Source organism: Canis aureus, chromosome 37 (genome assembly GCF_053574225.1).
Source record: "Canis aureus isolate CA01 chromosome 37, VMU_Caureus_v.1.0, whole genome shotgun sequence".
NCBI lineage: Eukaryota > Metazoa > Chordata > Mammalia > Carnivora > Canidae > Canis > Canis aureus.
Window position 1 is genome coordinate 805,654 of NC_135647.1, and position 20,474 is coordinate 826,127.

General features: G+C 37.7%; 1 non-coding gene across 1 annotated transcript; it reads right to left on the reverse strand.

The window, feature by feature from the left end:
• Positions 1-19,748: 19,748 nt before the first annotated feature.
• Positions 19,749-19,820, reverse strand: TRNAA-UGC (transfer RNA alanine (anticodon UGC)). The gene has a single exon. It is a non-coding gene; the product is annotated as a tRNA-Ala (tRNA).
• Between the last annotated feature and the right edge of the window lie 654 nt (positions 19,821-20,474).

Genomic DNA, 20,474 nt, shown 5'->3' on the forward strand with positions numbered 1-20,474 from the left:
AGAATGGGGAAAGAGAGAAATGGTTAGAATTCCCTGAGCCCAGAAATGTCTTTAAACAATGTTTTTAACAATATTTCAAGAGATGACTATTTTAATTAGATGAAGCCAGACTTTATTTTCTGCAGTTTTTCTGCATACAGAGTATTAAGAGGAGCACAGATAGAAAGAAAAGGTGTTATTTTCTAAGAACATAGATATGAGCAGAGAGCTGACATCTGGGGAAAATTTTATTTGCTGCTCTTTATTCCTTAGCATTGAAGCAAGGGCCAAAGACTCCGTTTACTTAGCAACAATGAAACTTCTCTGAGCCTACACTGAGTTTGACTCCATTTCATAGTTTCTACAAAGTCTTGTGGCTAGAGAAAATTTAGAGGTGAACCTAGGTCATTCTGTGAAAAAAATACATCTTATTCTTTTCATTTCAAGGAAAAAATTTTTTTTAAATTGGAGTTTAATTTGCTAACATATAGTATAACACCCAGTGTTTATCCTGTCAAGTGCCCCCCTCAGTGCCCATCACCCAGTCACTCCATTCTCCCCACTCACCTCCCCTTCCGCTACCCCTTGTTCATTTCCCAGAGTTCGGAGTCTCTCATGTTTTGTCACCCTAATTTTTCCCACTCATTTTCTCTCCTTTCCCCTATAATTCCTTTCACTATTTTTTATATTCCCCATATGAGTGAGACCATATAATGATTGTCCTTCTCCTATTGACTTACTTCACTCAGCATAATACCCTCCAGTTCCATCCACGTCGAAGCAAATGGGTATTCGTCGTTTCTAATGGCTGAATAATATTCCATTGTATATATAGACCACATCTTTATCCATTCATCTTTCGATGGACACCGAGGCTCCTTCTACAGTTTGGCTATTGTGGACATTGCTGCTATAAACACTGGGGTGCAGGTATCTCGGTTTTTCACTGCACCTGCATCTTTGGGGTAAATCCCCAGTAGTGCAATTGCTGGGTTGTAGGGTAGCTCTATTTTTAACTCTTTGAGGAACCTCCACACAGTTTTCCAGAGTGGCTGCACCAGTCCCGATTCCCACCAACAGTGCAAGAGGGTTCCCCTTTCTCCACGTCCCCTCCAACATTTGTTATTTCAGTAGAGGGCAATTCTAATGCTGACTTCAGTGACTCCACAACAGGTTGGCGTGTATTTAGCTCCTACAAGTTGAGGATCCATGAGAAAAATACAAAAGAGCAGCCTCCGCAAACAGCAACACGAGGAGCGGAGAGCCAGGCGTACGCAGGGTGGCCGCACAGAGCGGTGCTGTCCGCGCCGGGAACAAGTGCGCTGTCGGCCTGGGGCGCTGGGGCGCTGGGGCGCTGGGGCGCTGGGGCACGGCGCTGCCGGCGCTCGGGGCTGGACCACTGGGGTGGGTGGGTGACCCCTGAGCAACCCGCCCCCTGCTGCTGCTGCTCCTTCCCCAGGCGGGGCTGGAAGGTGTTAGGACTCTGGGTGGTGTGGGTTTGCCTTGGTTTTCAGGGTACAGGTGTGCGGCCCTCCAGCAGCCAAAGGCGAAGTTCTGACGGCTTCTGCTGGAGGATGCTGTCACTCACGATGAGAACACCCACTCAGCTGATGATTCTCGATTCCTGCAATAGAGTGGGATATAAAAACTGTCGGGGCCTCGCTTGGAGGAGCCCCTGCCCGCGCACAACAGTCGGCTTGGCAGCTCGGTCTTGGGTTCCTTGGTGGCCCCGGGGATTTTCCCAGAGAATCGGAGAGCGCGCATGCGTGCTGCCTAACTGGTGGGAGTCTGAGCCCGGGAGCCGGGGCCGCCCGCGCGAGTCTGCCCTTCCCGCCAGGCCACCTGTTCCAGAAAGGCTTGCAGTAGTCACTCTAATCAGCAGCGCAGCTTTTCGCCTAATTGGGTACAGTTTGATCGGAAAAGCACCTCTATTTATGATGTACCTTGCTCCGTGGCTTAGTTGGCTAAAGCACCTGTCTCTTGTAGACAGGAGATTCTGGGTTTGAATCCCAGCAGGGCCTGCTCAGGTTTTAGGGGTTGTTTTGGATTTTTTTTTTTTTTTTGGCAATTTATTCAAACTTTTTAGTCTGAAATCTGCTATAATTTCAGTATCACATCTACTGCTTGGGAGCTCTTCTCTCCTTACACCTGCGTTCTCAATGACTCTCTGCCCCTCTACTGGTGATTTATCATGTGGTTCTGCTGTGCATTTAACTACTGGGGTATTCAAGATCAACCACAGAGTTTCTAAAATAAAATTTGAAAAATTTTAATTCAAGCTATTTAAAAATATATTATGCTAGGTTTTCAAACTCCAGCCATCTTACTTAAAACATACATAGATGAAAAATGGTTGCAGTTTATTGAACACTTACAATGTTGCACTTTTGTATTTTTGCACATACCTTTAAATCTCTAAAAGTACTCATAAAAGTAAGCATTATTAGACACATTTTGTGGATGAGAAAGCAGAATCAGAGAGAAGCAAAGTAACTTGCCCAAATTAAAGTTAGTACATAAATAATCAAGCTAGGGTCTTAGCCTAATATGGTTCTAAGCCATGATCTTGTATTTCAAATAATTGTATTTATAAAATCAAACGAGGGGGTGCCTGCGTCCCTCAGTGGGTTGGGGGCTGCCTTCCCCTCCGATCATTATCTCAGGGTCTTGGGGTCCAGCTCTGCATCTCAGGTTCCCTGCTCCAGCAGGGAGTCTGCATATCCCTCTCCTTCTACCCCACACCCCCTCATGCTCTCTCACTCTCTCAAATAAATAAATAAAATCTTTTTTAAAAAATCAAACAGTATTCAGTATGGTTTAGAATAATAGTTTTTAAAAGTGTATGGCACATGAACTCATTAGATTATCTGATGAAAACTTGTCTATGATCACCATCAAAAACAAAAAAGCCAACAGACATATGGACACGGTTTGTATATTCTTTCAAGATGTTGCTGACTTCCTAAGTTCTTGAATGTCCATGAACCACTAAAAAAAAATCCTTGACTTCCATAAAACAATATATTAAATCAAAATTGGTGTTTAGCAAACATAAACAATTACAGGGAGATATTTACTTTTGATGTTTTTTTTTTTTATAGGACTCTTAATCTCTCTCCTAAATTGACTTAAATTAGGCCCTCAGGCAGACATCTGGTCAGAGTTGTCATGACTCTAGGTCAGAATGCCAATTTCAAGAAGTTTTATTTCTGGATCTGAGATCACTGAAATGAGTTCTGGAAGGTTTTCTGCATGCACAAACACCTCTTAGAGCTGATCTCAAGAAGTAGATAAACCTTCATCTCTTTTGGCTGACAGCTCATTCAATCATTTCCTCAATTATTTGAAGAATCATGTATTGTATTCCTACTCCTCCAACATATGGAAAAGTAAGCTGAATGGTTCTGGTCTCCACCTCAAAGGAGATAAGAGCTTAGGGGGTGAGGGGGGAGGCAGAGGCAGAAATCAATTACATGATCACAAAGTGAAAGAAAATGTCATAGCTATGATAAATGCGACAAAAAATAATGACTAAGATTTAGGAGAACATATGCAAGAGATTTCATTTAATCGAAGTCAGAGAAGCAGAGACTTGAGATGCAAAAGAAAAAGAAGAATTAAAAAGAAAAAGAAAAGAAAGGAAAAGAAAAGAAAGGAAAAGAAAAGAAAGAAAAGAAAAGAAAGAAAAGGAAGAATTATGTAGAAAAGAGAAGTAGAGCAGAGAGACCTCCAGGCAGAAGAAACTAGGCAAAAGTGCATAGGACCAAAGGAAAGCCAGCATGGCTAGAGCGGAAAGGATTCACACAAGCAGGATGAGAAATGAGGCTGGAAAACTATAGGGATGAACCATTACAGGGTTTTATCTGCCATGTTGGGGTGTTTCAATTTTATACTAAGAGCAACCACGGTGGATGTGGTAGTTAACATGAACACATTCTGAAAAATGACTAAGAGAAAAAATGTGAAATTTCAAATTTTTTTCCTAAGTTATTCATTGTTTTCTTTTTGGAAAATAGATGTAAAATAAAAAAAAAAATTAAGCAACATAACCAGAGGTGCAGAAAGCATAAATGTAAAAAAAAATAATCAAAGGGAATTGGCATCAAGTTCTAGGGAGAAAAGTTCCCAAATTGAGAAAGCCTGTTTCTATAACTCCCAGGAACTATTACTTGCAAATGACTCCTTTTCAGGATATTTTTAGATTAAATTTTGTCAGTAAAAAAAGCAAACACATCCATTCCCTTTGCTTAATTATAGATCAGTAAGGAGCGATCTTATCTTCTTTCTTGAAAGAAGATAACTGATGTGTTTAAACTGATGTGTTTGTGAGCATTATTGTGCTAATGAGGAGTTGTCTTTGGAAATTTAAACTCTCCATTCTGTCTCTTATTGGATATTCCTAACTATTGATATAAGAGAATTTGGAGGTCAAGTCTTCCAAGGTTTTTTGTTTTTTGTTTTGTTTTGAGCTCCAAGAGGTTTTATCCAAGGTGCCTTAATGGAATTTTGCAGTCTCCTCAAATTCAGCCAAAAGCTGAATCAGTTTCTTCATAGTACAAACTTAACAAAGAACCCCTAAAATTCTGCATTGGGCATAAATTAAAAAGTGAATTCAATCCAGAGATGCCCTCCGCTCTCTGGGGAAAGCAGTATTTACTCAATGGCTCAAATTGTTATTGTAAAAAATAAAATCTGTGTTCATATAAGGGCAGAGAAAAGGCTGGCATTTAAGTTGCTGACCACACACAGAAGAAAAGGAGCATGGAGTTTGGGATGACGAATGTGTAAACATGTCCTAAAATCTGCCATTAACCAAATGTGGGCCTTTGTTATGTGACTTGGCTATCCTTGCTCATGTTTCATTCTTTTAACTGTTACTTCTAAGGTAATTTTATTTTTACAGAAAAGTTACAAGAATAGAACAAAGAATTCCTACTTATCCATCATCCACACTTCCTAAATATGAGCAATTGATCTCATTTAGTTTATCCTATTATATATATATATAATGTTATATTATATATATATAATTTTTCATGGATCATTTGAGAGGAAGTTGTAAACCATAATGATCCTTTATCTGTAAACACTTCAGTGTATGTTTCCTAATAATAATATTCATTTGCATAACCACAGAATAATTATAAAAATCAGAATTAACATTGATATAATACCATTATCCAATATACAGGTCTTATTCAGACTGTTAATTGTCTTTATAATGTCCTTTTTAGAAACTTTCTTGTTTCATTTTGGTAAAAACATTTGACATGAGATCTCTTCTCTTAACCAATCTTTCTTTTTTATTAAGTAAACCCTATGGCCAACATGGGGTTGAAATTCACCACTCCAAGATTAAGAGTCACATGCTCTACCAACTGAACCAGCCAGGCACCCCTATCTTAACCAATTTTTAAGTGTACCATAGATTATTGTTGACTGTAGGTACAATGTTTTACAGATCTTTAGAGTTTATTCATCTTGTTTGACTGAAACTTTATGCTCCTTGGTTAGTGACTCCCCATTTTCCCCTCCCCTCAACCAGCATTCCACTCTGATTCTATGAATTTGACTATATTAGATACCTCATGTAAGTGGAATCATGCAGTATTTGTCTTTTTGTGACTAACATATTTCGCTTAGTATTATTCATCAAAGTTCATCCATGTTTTTATATATCATAAAATTTCCTTCTTTTTAAAGAGAATAGTATTCCAATGTCTGCCCATATCACAATTTCTTTATCTATTGATCTGTCAATGGAAGTTTAAGTATTTTTCACATATTAGCTATCCTGAATAGTTTTGCAGTGATGATCAAATGAATGCAAGTATCTCTTCCAGATCCAGATTTCAGTTACTTTAGATAAATATCCAGAAATGGGATTGTGGTATTATATGCTAGTCCTATTTTTAATTTTTTAAGGAAGCTGTATTCTGTTTCCTATAGCAGATGCACCATTTTGCATTCCAACCAACAGTGTGTTAGACTTGCAATTTCTCCACATCCTCACCAGTACTTGTTGTCTTCATTTTTTTGATAGCAGCCATCCTGACAGATGTGAATGAAAATATCTCATTGTGGTTCTAAATTGCACTTACCTCATTATTAGTGATGTTGAGCCTTTTTGTATACCTGTTTACTATTTGTATGTTTTCATCAGAGAAATTTCTATTCAAGTCCTTAGCCCATTTTTAAATCAGGTGATCAGTTTTTTTCTTAAGTTATTAAGTTGTGGGAATTCTTTATATAGTATGGAGATTAATCCTTTGTTAGATACATGGTTTGCAAATATTTTCTCTCATTGTAGAAGTTGCTTTTTCAATCTACCAAGTGATTGTTTCCACTCATTTTTCTCTTTCTGCTATACAGAGAAAACCTTTTAGTTTGATGTAGTCCCACTTGCTTATTTTTGTTGTTGTTGTTGTTGCCTGTGCTTTTGGTGTCATATTCATAAAATCATTGCTCAGACCAATGTCATGAAACTTTTGTACTGTTTGTATCTAGGATTTTTACAGTTGCAGGTCTTACATGTAAGTCTTTAATTCATTTTGAGTTGATTTGTGTGTTATGTAAGATAAGAAACTAATTTTCTGATGAATAATCAGTTTACCCAGCACTATGTATCCTTTCTTCACTGGTATTCTCAGCACCCTTGTGAAAGATCAGTACCATATATGCATGGATTCATTTCTGGGCTCACTATTCTGTTCCATTGTTTTATATGTCTGGTTTTTTTTTAAAGGTTTTATTTATTCATGAGAGACACAGAGAGAGGCAGAGACACAGGCAGAGAAAGAAGCAGGCTCCATGCAGGGAGCCCGATGCAGGATTCATCTAGGGACTCCAGGATCATGCCCTGGGCTGAGGGCAGGTGCTAAACTGCTGAGACACCCAGGGATCCCTATATGTCTGGCTTTATGCCAGTATCATAGTGTTTTAATTATTGTGGCTTTGTAATATATTTTGAAATCAGGAAGTGTGATGCCTCTGGCTTTGTTCTCAAGATTGATTTGACTATAAGTGGTCTTTTGTGGTTTGATATGAATTTTATAATTTTTCTATTTCTGTATAAAATACTACTGGGATTTTGATAGATTGCATTGATCTTTAGATTTCTTTGGATAGTATGGACTTTTTAACAAGGTTAAATCTGCCAATCCATGAACATAGGATATCTTTCTTTCTTTTTTTTTTTAAAGATTTTATTTATTTATTCATGAGAGATGCAGAGACACAGGCAGAGGGAGAAGCAGGCTCTGTGCAGGGAGCCTGACATGGGACTCGATCCCGGGTCTCCAGGATCAGGCCCTGGGCTGAAGGCGGCACTAAACCACTGAGCCACCAGGGCTGCCCAGGACATCTTTCTATATGGGTCTTGTTTAATATCTATCATCAGTGCTTTATAGTTTTCTGTATACAAGTCTTCCTTCTGGGGTGCTGGGTGGCTCAGTAGGTTAAGAATCTGCCTTTGGCTCAGGTCATGATGGGGTTCTGGGATCAAGTCCCATGTAGGGCTCTCAGTACGGAGCCTACTTCTCTCTCTCCCTCTTCCTGCCATTCCTCCTGCTTGTGCTTTCTTTCTGTCAAATAAATACATAAAAATTTTAAAAACCAAGCCTTCCTTCCACTTACTTAGTTGAGTCTATTCCTAGATATTTTACTCTTTTTGGTGATAAATGGGATTGTTTTAATTTCCTTTTCAGATAGCTCATTGTTAGTGTATAGAAACAAAACTAACATTTTTATTTGTATCTGTTAATTTTGTATGAATTTACTGCAATTATACTGCAATTATACTGAATTTATACATTAATTTTAACACTGTTTTAATGAGGCCTTTAGGGCTTTCTATATATAGGATCATGTTGTTTGCCAACATGGACTTCGTTTTTATACTTTCTGGATGCATTATTACTTACTTTTGGGGGGTGCCTTTTTTTTTTTTTTGGTAACTCAGTGTTTTTTTTATTACTATTATTTTTAAAAATTTTATTGGAGTTCAACTTGCCAACATATAGCATATCACCCAGTGCTCATCCTGTCAAGTGCCCCTCTTAGTGCCCGTCACCCAGTCACCCCAACCCCCTACCCACCTCTCTTTCCACTACCCCTTGTTCATTTCCCAGAGTTAGGTGTTCTGTCACCCTCTCTGATATTTCTCACTCATTTTCTCTCCTTTCTTGGGGATGCCTCTTATTTCTTTTTCTTGCCTAATTGCTCTGGCTAGAACTTCTAGTGCTATGTTGAATGGAAGTGGGCATCCTTGTTTTGTTCCTGCTCTTAGAAGTAAAGGTTTCAAATTTTCACTGTTGAATATGATATTAGCTGTGGGCTTTTCATGTATGGCCTTTATTATACTGAGGTGCTTTTCTTCTATTCCTAGTTTGTTGGGAGCTTTTATCACGAAAAGGTGTTGAATTTTGTCATGTACTTTTTCTGTGTCTTTTGAGATGATCATATGGTTTTTATTCTTAATTTTATTAATGTTGCTTATCACATTGATTTACGAATGTTGAACCATCCTTGAATTCCATTTAGTCATGATATATAATCCTTTTAATGTATTGTTGAATTCAGTTTGCTAGATTTTGTTAAAAATTTTTCCATTTGTATTCATCAGGGATATTGGCCTATAATTCTTTTCTTGTGATGTTTTTATCTGGTTTTAATATTGGGGAAATCCTGACCTCATAAATGAGTTTGGAAGTGTTTATACTCTAGCTTTTAGAAGAATTTGAGAAGAATTTCCATTAAGTTTATTTTAAATGATAGGATTCACCTGTGAAGCCATCTGGTCCTGGGCTTTACTTTGTTGGGAGATTCTTGACTCAATCTCCATTATAATTATAGGTCTGTTCTACTTTGTATTTTTTTTCATGATTTAGTCTTGGCAGGTTGTAAATGTCTAAGAATTTATCCACTTCTAAGTTGTCCAATTTGGTGATATTAATTTTTCATAGTCAGCTCTGATGATCCTCTTTGTCTCTCTGGCACCAGTTGTAGCATCTCTTCTTTCATTTCTGATTTTATTTGAGTCTTCTCTCCTTTTTTATTTATTAGTTTAGCTAGTGTTCATCAATGTTTATCTTTTCAAAATCAACTCTTAGTTTTATTAATTTTTTTCTATTGTTTTTCTAGTTCTATATTTCATTTATTTCTGCTTGATTTCTCACTATTTCCTTCCTTCTGCTAACTTTGGGCTTATTTTGTTTTTCTTTTTCTTGTTCCTTGGGTTGTAGAGTCAAATTGTTTATTTTAAATCTTTCTTCTTTTTTAATGTAAGCATTTATTACCATGAATTTCTGCCTTGGTACCACTTTAGCTGCATCCCATAAGTTTGGGTATTTGTGTTTTTGTTTTGTTTCTCAAGGTTTTTTTCTAATTTTCTTTTTGATATTTTCTTTAATTCAATGGTTGTTCAGTAATGTGTTGTTTTATTTCTACATATTTGTGAATTTTCTAGTTTTCCTTCTGCATTTGATTTCTAATTCCATTCCATGATAGCAAGAAAAGGTACTTGGCATGAATTCAACCTTCTTAAATTTATTAGGACTGTTTCTGTGACTTAATATATGATCTATCCTGGAGAAAAACCTATGTGTACTTGAGAAGAATGTATTCTGATGCTGTTGAGTGAAGTCTTTTGTATATGTCTTTTAGGTCCATTAGGTCTGTAGTATTACTCAAGATTTGTTTCCTTATGGTTATACTTTGATTGATATACTTTCTGGATGTTCTATCCATTATTCAAAGTGAGGTATTGAAGTCTAAAACTACTATTGTATTGCTATCTATTTATGTCTTCAGTTCTGCCAATGTTTGTTTATATATTTAGATACTCTGATGTTGGGTGCATGTATATTTATAATGGTTATATCATCCTTGTGGATTTATCCTTTATTCATTATAAAATGTCCTTCTTTGTCTCTTATAACATTTTTGACTTAAAGTTTCTCTTTCTCATGGGTGCCTAGGTGGCTCAGTTGGTTGACCATCTATCTACCTTCAACCCAGGTCATGCTCTCAGGGCCCTGGGATTGAGTCCTGCATCAGGCTCCCTGCTCAGCGGGGAGTCTGCTTCTCCCTCTCCTTTGTCCCTCTCCCCTGCTCATTTTCTCTCTCTCTCAAATAAACAAAAAAAAAGCTTCTCTCTATGCATAATATTATATTAAATATAATACTTATTCTGATATAAGAATTGCCATCCCCGCTTTCTTTTGGTTATCATTTGCATGGAGTATCTTTTTCCATTCCTTCACTTGCAGCCTATATGTGTCTTTAAATCTAAAATAAGTTTCTTGTAGACAACATATAGTTGGGTATTTATTTATTTATTTTTAAAGATTTTAATTATTTATTCATGAGAGACACACAGAGAGAGGCAGAGACATAGGCAGAGGGAGAGGCAGGCTCCCTGCAGAGAGCCTGATGCAAGACTCAATCCCAGAACCCTAGGATCATGGCTTGAGCTAAAGGCAGATGCTCAATCACTGAGCCACCCAGGTGCCCCTCCTTTTTTTAAGAGAGAGGAAGAGAGTGAGGAGAGGGGGAGGGAGAGAGAGATCATTAACTGAGCTGAAATCAAAAGTTGGATGCTTAACTGACCGAGCCACTGGGCACCCCAGTTGGGTCTTGTTTTTAGCCATTGAGTCATTGTATGTTTTTTGTTTGGGGGGTTTGAATCATTTACATGGAAATTAATTACTGATAGAGAAGGCTTTATTATTGCCATTTTGTTAATTGTTTCCTATTAATCTTGTAATCATTCTGTCTCTTATTCTCTTTTGCTGTCTTCCTTTATGTTCTATTAATTTCTAAAATTGATATGCTTTTATTCCTTTCTCTTTTTCTTTTGTGTATGTGTGTGTATGGTTATCTTGGGGCTTACATAAAATATATTATACTTACAACAGTGTATTTTAAGCTAATAACAACTTTCATTCAATTCCAGACAAAAAAGTTCACACTAGCTTATCCCATACTTTTTAAAAATATTTTTTATTTTTAAGTAATCTCTATACCCAATGTGGGGCTGGAACTTATGATCCAGAAGTCAAAAGTTGCATACTTTTCCAAATGAGGAAGCTAGAAGCTTCCCCCACACACTTTATGTCATTATTGTTACAATTTACATCTATTCATATTGTGTATCTTTTAAATATATTTTTAGTTATAGTTTATTTCTGATAACTGTTTCTTTTAATTATTATGGTAGAATTAAAAGTGATTTGTTTACCATCATTACAGTCATATATTCTGTATTTGCCTATATATTTGCTTTTACCTGTGAGTTTCATACTTTTTCCTTTCATTTTTAAAAATTTAAATTCAATTAATTAACATATAGTGTATTGTTAGTTTCAGAGGGAGAGTTCAGTGATTCATCAGTCTTATATAACACCCAGTTCTCATTACATAACATGTCCATCACTTTGTTACCCATCCCCCCCATCCCAGCAACCCTCAGTGTGTTTTCTATGATTAAGAGTCTCTTATGGTTTGTCTTTCTCTCTGATTTCATCTTATTTTATTTTTCCCTCCTTTCCCCTATGATCCTCTGTTTTGTTTCTTAAATTCCACATATGAATAAGATCATATGATAATTGTTCTCTGATTGACTTATTTCACTTAGCATAATACCCTTTAGTTCCATCCATCTCACTGCAAATGGAAAGATTTCTTTTTTTTTTATGGCAAAGTAGTGTTCCATTGCATATATAGACCACATCTTTATCCATTCATCTATCAATGGACATCTGGGCTCTTTCCATAGTTTGGCTATTGTGGACATTGCTGCTATATTGGGGTGCAGTTGTCCCTTCAGATCACTGCATTTGTAACTTTGGGGTAAATCCCTAATGGTACAATTGCTGGATTGTAGGTTAGCTCTATTTTCAACTTCTTGAGGAACCTCCATACTGTTTTCCAGAGTGGCTGCACCAGCTTGCATTCCCACCAACAGTGTAAGAGGGTTCCCTTTCTCCATATCCTCACCAAAATATGTCATTTCCTGACGCTAATTTTGACTACTCTGGACCGGTGTGAAGTAGTATCTTATTGTGGTTTGGATATGTATTTCCCTGATGCCAAGTGCTGTGGAGCATTTTACCCCCATATGTCTGCTGGCCATTTGCATGTCTTCTTTGGAGAAATATCTGTTCATGCTGTCTGTCCATTTCTTGATTGGATTATTCACTCTTTGGGTATTGAGTTTGATGAGTTCTTTATAGATTTTGGATACTAATCCTTTACCTGATAAGACACTTGCCAATATCATCTCCCATTCTGTCAGTTGTCTTTTAGTTTTGTTGACTGTTTCCTTTCCTGTGCAAAGCTTTTTATGTTGATGAAGTCCTAATAGTTCATTTTTGCCTTTGTTTCCCTTGCCTTTGCATATGTGTCTAGCAAGGAGTTGCTGTGGCCAGGGTCACAGAGGTTGTTGCCTGTGTTCTCCTTTAGGATTTATCAAAATCCTGATTCCTGTCTCACATTTAGGTCTTCATCCAATTTGAGTCTATTTTTACATATGGTGTAAGGAAATGGTTCAGTTTCATTCTTCTGCATGTGACTGTCCAATTTTTCCAGAACCGTTTGTTGAAGAGACTATATTTTTTCCACTGGATATTCTTTCCTGCTTTGTTGAAAATTAGTTGACCATAGAGTCGAGGGTCCATTCTAGGTTCTCTATGCTGTTCCTTTGGTCTGTGTGTCTGTTTTTGTGCCAGTACCATGGTGTCTTAATGATTACAGCTTTGTAATATAGCTTGAAGTTCAGAATTGTGATGCCACCAGCTTTGGTTTACTTTTTCAACATCCCTTTAGCTATTCAGGGTCTTTTCTGGTTCTTTTTTTTTTAAGATTTTATTTATTTATTCATGAGACACATACACACACACAGAGGCAGAACACAGGCAGAGGGAGAAGCAGGCTCCATGCAGGTAGCCTGACATGGGACTCGATTCCAGGTCCCCAGGATCACGCCCTGGGCCGAAGGTGGCTCTAAACCACAGAGACACCCAGGCTGCTCCAGCTAGTATCTTTATAATGATTATTGTGAACTCTAATTCTGACATCTTACTTATATCCATATTGATTATTTCCCTGGCAGTCAGTACTGCCTCTTGTTCTCTTTTTTGAGGTGAATTTTTCTGTCTTGTCATTCTTGCAGAAAGTGGTCTATTTTCTTTTTGTAGAGTTGCAGCTATTCTTTTCTTAGATCCTTGGTAGAAGTCACAGGTGCTCAGAATGATTTAATAGCTATCTAGCTGAATTCTTGGGACCAGGCAAAACTAAGGTTTCCTACTCCTCCATCATCTTGGACTCCTTTCGCTGAGTTTCTTAGTTTTCTTATGTTGTCATGTTACTATTTAGTGTCCTTTCATTTTAACTTGAAGAGCTGTCTTTAGCATTTCTTTAAGGTGGATCTAATGGTGATGAAGTTCTTCAGTTTTTGTTTATCTCAGAAAATCTTTATTTCTTCATTTTTGAAGGAGTTTTGCTAGGTATAGTAGTTTTTGTTGGTAGTATTTTTCTTTCAGCACTTTGAATATATCACCCCACTCCCTTCCCTTCTGCAAGGTTTCTTTCTTTCTTTTTTTTTCTGCAAGGTTTCTATTGAAAAATATGTTGAGTCCCTGGGGGCATTCTTCTCTTTTTGCTTCCAACATTTTTTGTTTTTGGACAATTTTTTAAAAAGATTGTATTTATTTATTCATGAAAGACACACAGAGAGAGGCAGAGAAATAGGCAGAGGGAGAAGCAGGCTCCCTGCAAGGAGCTTGATGCGGGACTCAATCCTGGATCCCAGGACCATGTCCAAAGGCAGATGCTCAACCACTCAGCCACCCAAGCATCCCAGTCTTTGGACAGCTTAATTATAATGTGTCTCGATGTAGATTTCTTTATGTTTCTCTTACTTTATGTCCTTAGGCTTCTTGAATCTGTATGTCCCTTTCTTTATCCAGATTTGGAAGTTTTCAGCCATTATTTGTTTGAATAAATTTTCTGTTCCTTTCTCTCTCCTCCTTCTTGTGTTCCCATAATGTGTGTATTGTTCTGCTTGATGGTGTACTAAAATTTTTGTAAGCTTTATTCACTCTTTTCATTCTTTTCACATCTCTGATTTGCAGAGACCTGTTTTCAAGTTATCTTATCCTTTCTTTGGCTCAATCCAGCTGCTGTTGAACCCTTCTAGTGAATTTTTCAGTCAGATTATTGTGTTCTTCAAGCCTATGATTACCATTTGGTACTTTCTAACATTTTCTATCTCTTTGTTAAAATGCTTACTTTGTTCATGCATTGTTTTCTTGACCTCAATAAGCATCATTATTAAAGTTATTTTTAATTATGTGACAGGTGAATAACATAATTCCATTTAATTAGTGTCAGCTCCTGGAGATTTATCTTGTTCCTTTGTTTGGAACATCGTTATTTGGTTCTCCATTTTCCTTGACTCTCTGCATTGGTATTTGCACATTAGACAAAGCATTAAGCTCTCTTCATCTTTGTGGCCTAATATAGGAGAAGACCCCCACTAATCAGCTCAGCCAGAGATTATGGGCACCTCTGTCAACTCTTCTCTTCCCCAGGGCAGTTTGGTTCTTGTTTGCTTGCTCTGTGCTGAGGGTAGGTGGGGTGTCAGTGCTTCTACCAGCCCAAGCTTCTGCATCCATTCTCCTCTGGGTGGCTAGACTGTACTAGACCCATCAGAGTAATAGGACTGGTGAGAACGATGCTAGTTATTTGGGAAGCCCAGAAAAGTTGGGTTTCTGTGCACATGAATCACTCTTTTCCTCCTGAGGAGAACCTGAAAGCTGGGATTTTTTTCTGTCTGCTAGCACTCTTGCTGAACAGGAGGAAGGGTCAATGACATCTACCAGCCCAAGCTGCTGCCTCAGTTCTCTCCCAGATGGATAAACTGTGCCAGACATGTCACAGCTCCAAGACTGGCAAGACAGAGACCAACTGTCTGTGGAGAGCCCCATTGGAAAAGTTGGGGTTCTGAATGCATGAATCAATCTCTTCCCCTCTTATGTGAAGCTGGAAGTTCAGTAAACTGGGGCAGTGTCTCTGGGGAGAGAATATTCTGAATCTTCCTACCAGCTTCAGTAAGTCTGATTTTACAGTCTTCTGGGGTGCAGGAGACTTTCCATTAGTTTCTGATTTCTCAGAAAGAGAATTTGTCAATGAATTACTGCTGAATAGTGCAATTGTGGAGGGAGAGAGAAGGTCCAGGGCTTCTTACTCTGCCATCTTGGTGATGTTAGTCTCCTTCCCCCCATAATGCCTTTTTAGCAAAAGAAAATCTTTGATAATGTGCTGAATTCAGTTGTCGTTCTCTTTCATCTCCTTCAATCTGTAGGATTTCTTTTTCTTTTATGGCATTGGCATTTTTGAAGAGTACAGACCAGTTATTTTGTAAAATGTTCCATAATTTGGGTGTGAGTCCCACTGTGTCCTCACAATTAATTCTGGCTATGTAATTTGGGTAGGAATACAAGACAACTGATATTGTGTCTTTTTCAGTGCATCATATCAGTAGACATATAATATCAGTTGTCCTGTTATACTGGTGATGTTAATTTTGATCACTTGCTTATGATGATATCTGCTAAGTTTCTCCATAACTCTATATTTTTTTGTAATTAGTATCTCGTGAGAAGAAAATTTAAGACTATGTAAATATCCTGTTCTCAAGTTTCACGTATTTAATTTATCACTCATTGATGATCCTTCCTAAATCAATTATTTATGTAATGATTTCCAAAGGGTAATTTTCTAAATTTATCATTCTCTCTACATTTATAATTTGACTTCTTATTATAAGAAGAAGATCTCTTTCTTCTTCATTGATTTATTTATTTGTATGGACTCACTTATAGGTTGTTATTGTATTCAATAGATTATAACCCATTACTATCATCATTTATTTTGATATTTCTTAATCTGAAGCACAATTCAGAGTTCAGTGTAGGAAACAGGAACACTCTATATGTGTTAAGCAGGAAGGATTTAGAAACAGGAAATTGAGTTAGTTCAAAATCAGTAGAAGTGATTGAGAAACAGACTTTAGACTAGACCTTCAAGACTCCAGAAAATATCTATAGGACTGTGTTTGTATTTTCCCTTAATTAAAAAAAAGATATATCTATAGAACTATTTTACAAGGAAAGCTAGTAATAACATTGTTGAGGCTCATAACATGCCACTGTATCTGTAATCTGGGAAACACAAGGATAAGGTTAGGAAAAATTCTTTCTCTAGAACTCTTCCCAAATCATGAAGCTATGACTGGACATTGGAACATGGACTATGGCCACTGCATCTGCCACTACTCTCTCTCCTGGTTCTACACAGAAGCACACGTCCTCAGTCTTGCTTGCCAGCAGGAAATTGGCAACACCAGCGGGACAATATCTTGATTTGTAAAGCCCAAAGAAGTGTGCCTGTTAATTGTATTAATATAATTTGTATCAAGATCCTCAGGTAAAAGGGGCTCTGGGAAATATATTTGTAGTTTTCAAGTCCTCCAGTACAGAATGCCAGCCAGAAGAAAGTGGGAATTGATGCTGAGTGCCAATACCTAGCCAACGAATGTTAACTCTTCTTTTACCCCTGGGATGTAAAGAGAGTAACAATCATAGGTGTTATTTTTAAAAATTGCTTCTGGGATGGCATTTAGAATTGTGTTCATTTCTTGGGCTGTCATAACAAAGTCCCTTAGATGGGATGGTTTAAACAACAGAAATTTATTTTTTTTCACCACAGTTCTTGAGGATGGTAGTCTGCAGTCAGGTACTAGCTGGGTCATTCTCTTGGTCTTGTTTCCATGGCTTGTGGATAGCCAGCCTCTTCCAGTGTCTATATGGTCTTCCCTTAAGGTGTCTGTGTGGGAATATCTTCTTCTTACAAGGACACCAGTTATGTTGGATTAAGACCCACCCTAATGAGCTAACTTTAACCTAATTACATCTCTAAAGAGCCTACCTCTAAGGACAGTCACATTCTGAGGTCCTGGAGATTAGGACTTCAACACTTGAATTTTGGACGGACAAAATTCAGCCCATCACAAGGATTAAGCACTTGTGGAATTTTCTTCAAACAAGTTTTTTTTATTTGTTCATTGACTCACTATTTTACTAATTTATGTACTCTTCCTTCTTTCCTTCTTTCCTTCCTTCCTTCCTTCCTTCCCTTCTTTCCTTCCTTCCTTCCATCCTTAGAAACTTTCAAAAGAGATCTGAGCTAAAACTTCCAATAATTCCAATAAAATATTATTAGCATATTAGTAGAATTATGTTTCAGTGCACAAGTTAAGAAAGCTTCAATGACTGAGTGAAACATCACTTGGAGTTTCTGTTATATTGTGATTCATAATAAGAAATATATATTTGAATCTCATCCTTATTCCTGGCACGGAATTTCTAAAGCCTTTATAAAATCTTTTTTCCCCACAAAGATTTGTTTATTTGAGAGAGAGAGAGAGAGAGAGAGAGAGAGAAAGTGCGAGCACAGAGCCTGATGCGGGGCTTAATTCCAAGATGCTGAGATCATGACCTGCGCTGAAACCAAGACTCAAATGCTTAACTGATTGAGCCACCCAGGCACTGCCCCCCTTATAAATTTTTAAATGATAAGGGCACTAGGAGCATCTTTTGTTCTAATGAGGTGATTCTGGATGGCTCTGGGATGGGAGCTCCTGGATGGGAGTCTTCTCGTCATCAGGAAGACTAAGCTTAGATTAGAAGCTTGACATTTTCAGCACCCTCCTCTTCCACCTCCCATTCTCCAGGCAGGACAGAAGGGCTGGAAATTGAGTTGATAATTTATCATACCTACATGAGGAGGCCTCCATAAAATCCTCAAAATATGGGACTAGGGGGAGTTTCCAGACTGGTGAACGCATCCAGCCAGGAGGTTGAACACCCCAACTCTATGGGGACAGAAGCTCCTGTGTTCTGGATTCTCCCAGACCTTGCTCGCCCTACTTATCTCTTCACCTGGCTGTTCATCTTTGTCCTTTTTCATATCCTTAAATAAATTGGTAAATGTAAGTAAGTGTTGCCCTGAGTTCTGTGAGCTATTGTAACAAATAATCAAATCCAAGGGGGGAAAAAAAACAAAAAACAAAACAAAACAAAACAAATCCAAGGGGGATGAAGTCTTGGAAACCTGTGATTTGTAGTCAAGCTGTGGGTGACCTGGGGACCTATTTTTTGCAACTGGTATCTGAAGTAGGAGACAGTCTCACGGGACTGAGCCCTTAACCTGCAGCATCTAACACTATCTCTAGTTAGTATCAGACTTGTGTTAAATTGTAGGACACCAGCTGGCGTCACAGAATTGCTTAATATGGGAAAGCCCCACCCATACTAGGTGTCAGAAGTGTTGTGAGTGTTGTAAGAATAGAGGAGAAACCCAGGAGAGGACTAAGGTTTTTCTGGAGATGCATTTGATCCAAGCAAATGAATCATTATTTTTATTTATGTACTATTTTTTTTTGGTGTCTTAAGTAGGCTCTCCCTACAGAAGTTCAAGAACTTTAATTTTAATTTTATTGAAAGACCAGTTTCTTTTTTTTTTTGAAAGACCAGTTTCTATTACTTTACTTCACCATATCTATTTTTAGCTTCTATATTTTAAAAAATGTTTAAAAAATTAGAATTGCTCAATCTTAACATGTAAAAGATGAACTTAATCCTTGCTCAGGTAAGGGAGAAAATGCAAATAGAAGTACAGGCTTTGACCAAACAAAGCAAGAGACACAGTTATTAAAGGATTTGGGGGGATGGGTGGGGGTGAAGTTTAACTTTTTAATTTTATTTGATTTAATTTAATTGGAGCAGTGTTTTTATAGAATCACAGCAAAGCAGGGCTGTGAGTAAAGTGGCGGCATCAGGCAGGCTTGATAATGGACTCACATCCTGTTTTCTTAAAACTACAGTTACAATAAATGTTAAAAGATGTTCCTGAAAATCCTTACTGAAACTCTGGAAACTGGTTGGAAATGGAGTCCGAGTTTCTACGTCAGAGTCATAGCAGTGTTTTCGTCAAAGCCACTGTCACTTGGCCACGTTACTCAGATAACTGGGGTACTCTGTTCTTACTGATATGACTTCCAAGAACAAACTTTTTCAGCCTATGTTTGTCGAGAACACTGTTTCTTAACCAATGTCCCTGATGACAAGTGATAACAGTAGTTTTCTCTAATTTATAAAAAAAAAAAAAGCAGAAGCTAATAAAATCTTTCCCTCTCTGCAGAGATTTCTAACCTCTCTTTTCTCTCTTACACCTGAAGACTGTTCTTTGCATACAATTTCTCCTAGTCACATTCTTAGCTTCCTGCAGCCAACCAATTAGAAACTAGTTATGCTTTTACCCATTTATCCAGTGGTGCATTTTCTATTCAGCAGTTGACTTCAAATATGATCTCTTCTAAAATAGAAAGCATGAGAAATAAAATATTTTTAATGGCTCAGTAAGGTAGAAGCACTTGTTACAAGGGTCAAAAAATTGTTGAAAAACAAAAATTGCAGGAGTGGGAACAAACAAGTCCATTGTCCCTGCCTAATCTCTCTTAACCCTCCTCCAAAAGAGGAATAGAGCATAAGTCTGAGTCCTCTTAGCAGTGCAAGCAAAGTGTATTTTTTCAGCAGCATATTTGACTTTCCAACTAGAATGAAATCTGATTTAGTTGTTTGAATTGCTCAGAAATATCAAAAATGCTAAAGACCAAGTATGTCTGGTTCAAGATGACAGCAAGAAACTGGAGATGCCGGGGATTGAACCCGGGGCCTCATACATGCAAAGCATGCGCTCTACCACTGAGCTACATCCCCATTGACACTTGGGCTATATGGTGTAAAAATACCTTTCTTTAAAAATACACATCAACTTTCCCCAAAAAGGAATTTTGTTATACTGTGGTGTGTGAGAGTTATATTAATTTTATAGGTCTTGAATGTCAAAAAGAAGGTGTTTGTAAATCGATATCACTAAAGTCTTTAGATTCATTTGACTCTGTTCAGGCCCAGCTCAGAACAAGCAGGAGCATATCTGGCTTTTATCCTAGCAATGACCATGAATATAAGTCATTCAGATCAAAACCTTTTTGGAAAGGCTGGCATCAGAAAAAATAGAACCATAGATGGCTACAACAAAGCACTGGGAAATGCTATGACGTGTGATACAAAACAGAATTGTAAGCAGGAGCCAGTCCAATTGGGTAAAGGACTGGAATAGAGTCATCCTGCAAGGTGCATTCAAGCTCAAGTTCCTGCTTGGAATTGTCCACAAGGTGTGTGTAAATCTCAGCCTGGTTGGAGAAGAAAAGCTCACTTCATGGTTCAGATCAGTAAACCTGTATCCTGTGGATTAAAACATGTAAGAAAGATGCTGAAGATTCAAATCTAAACCCAGGTTTTCACACTTTAGAAACAGGCTTTAGTGTAAGACATTGGTTCTCGAATGCCTTGCAGCCTTTGGACCACCAG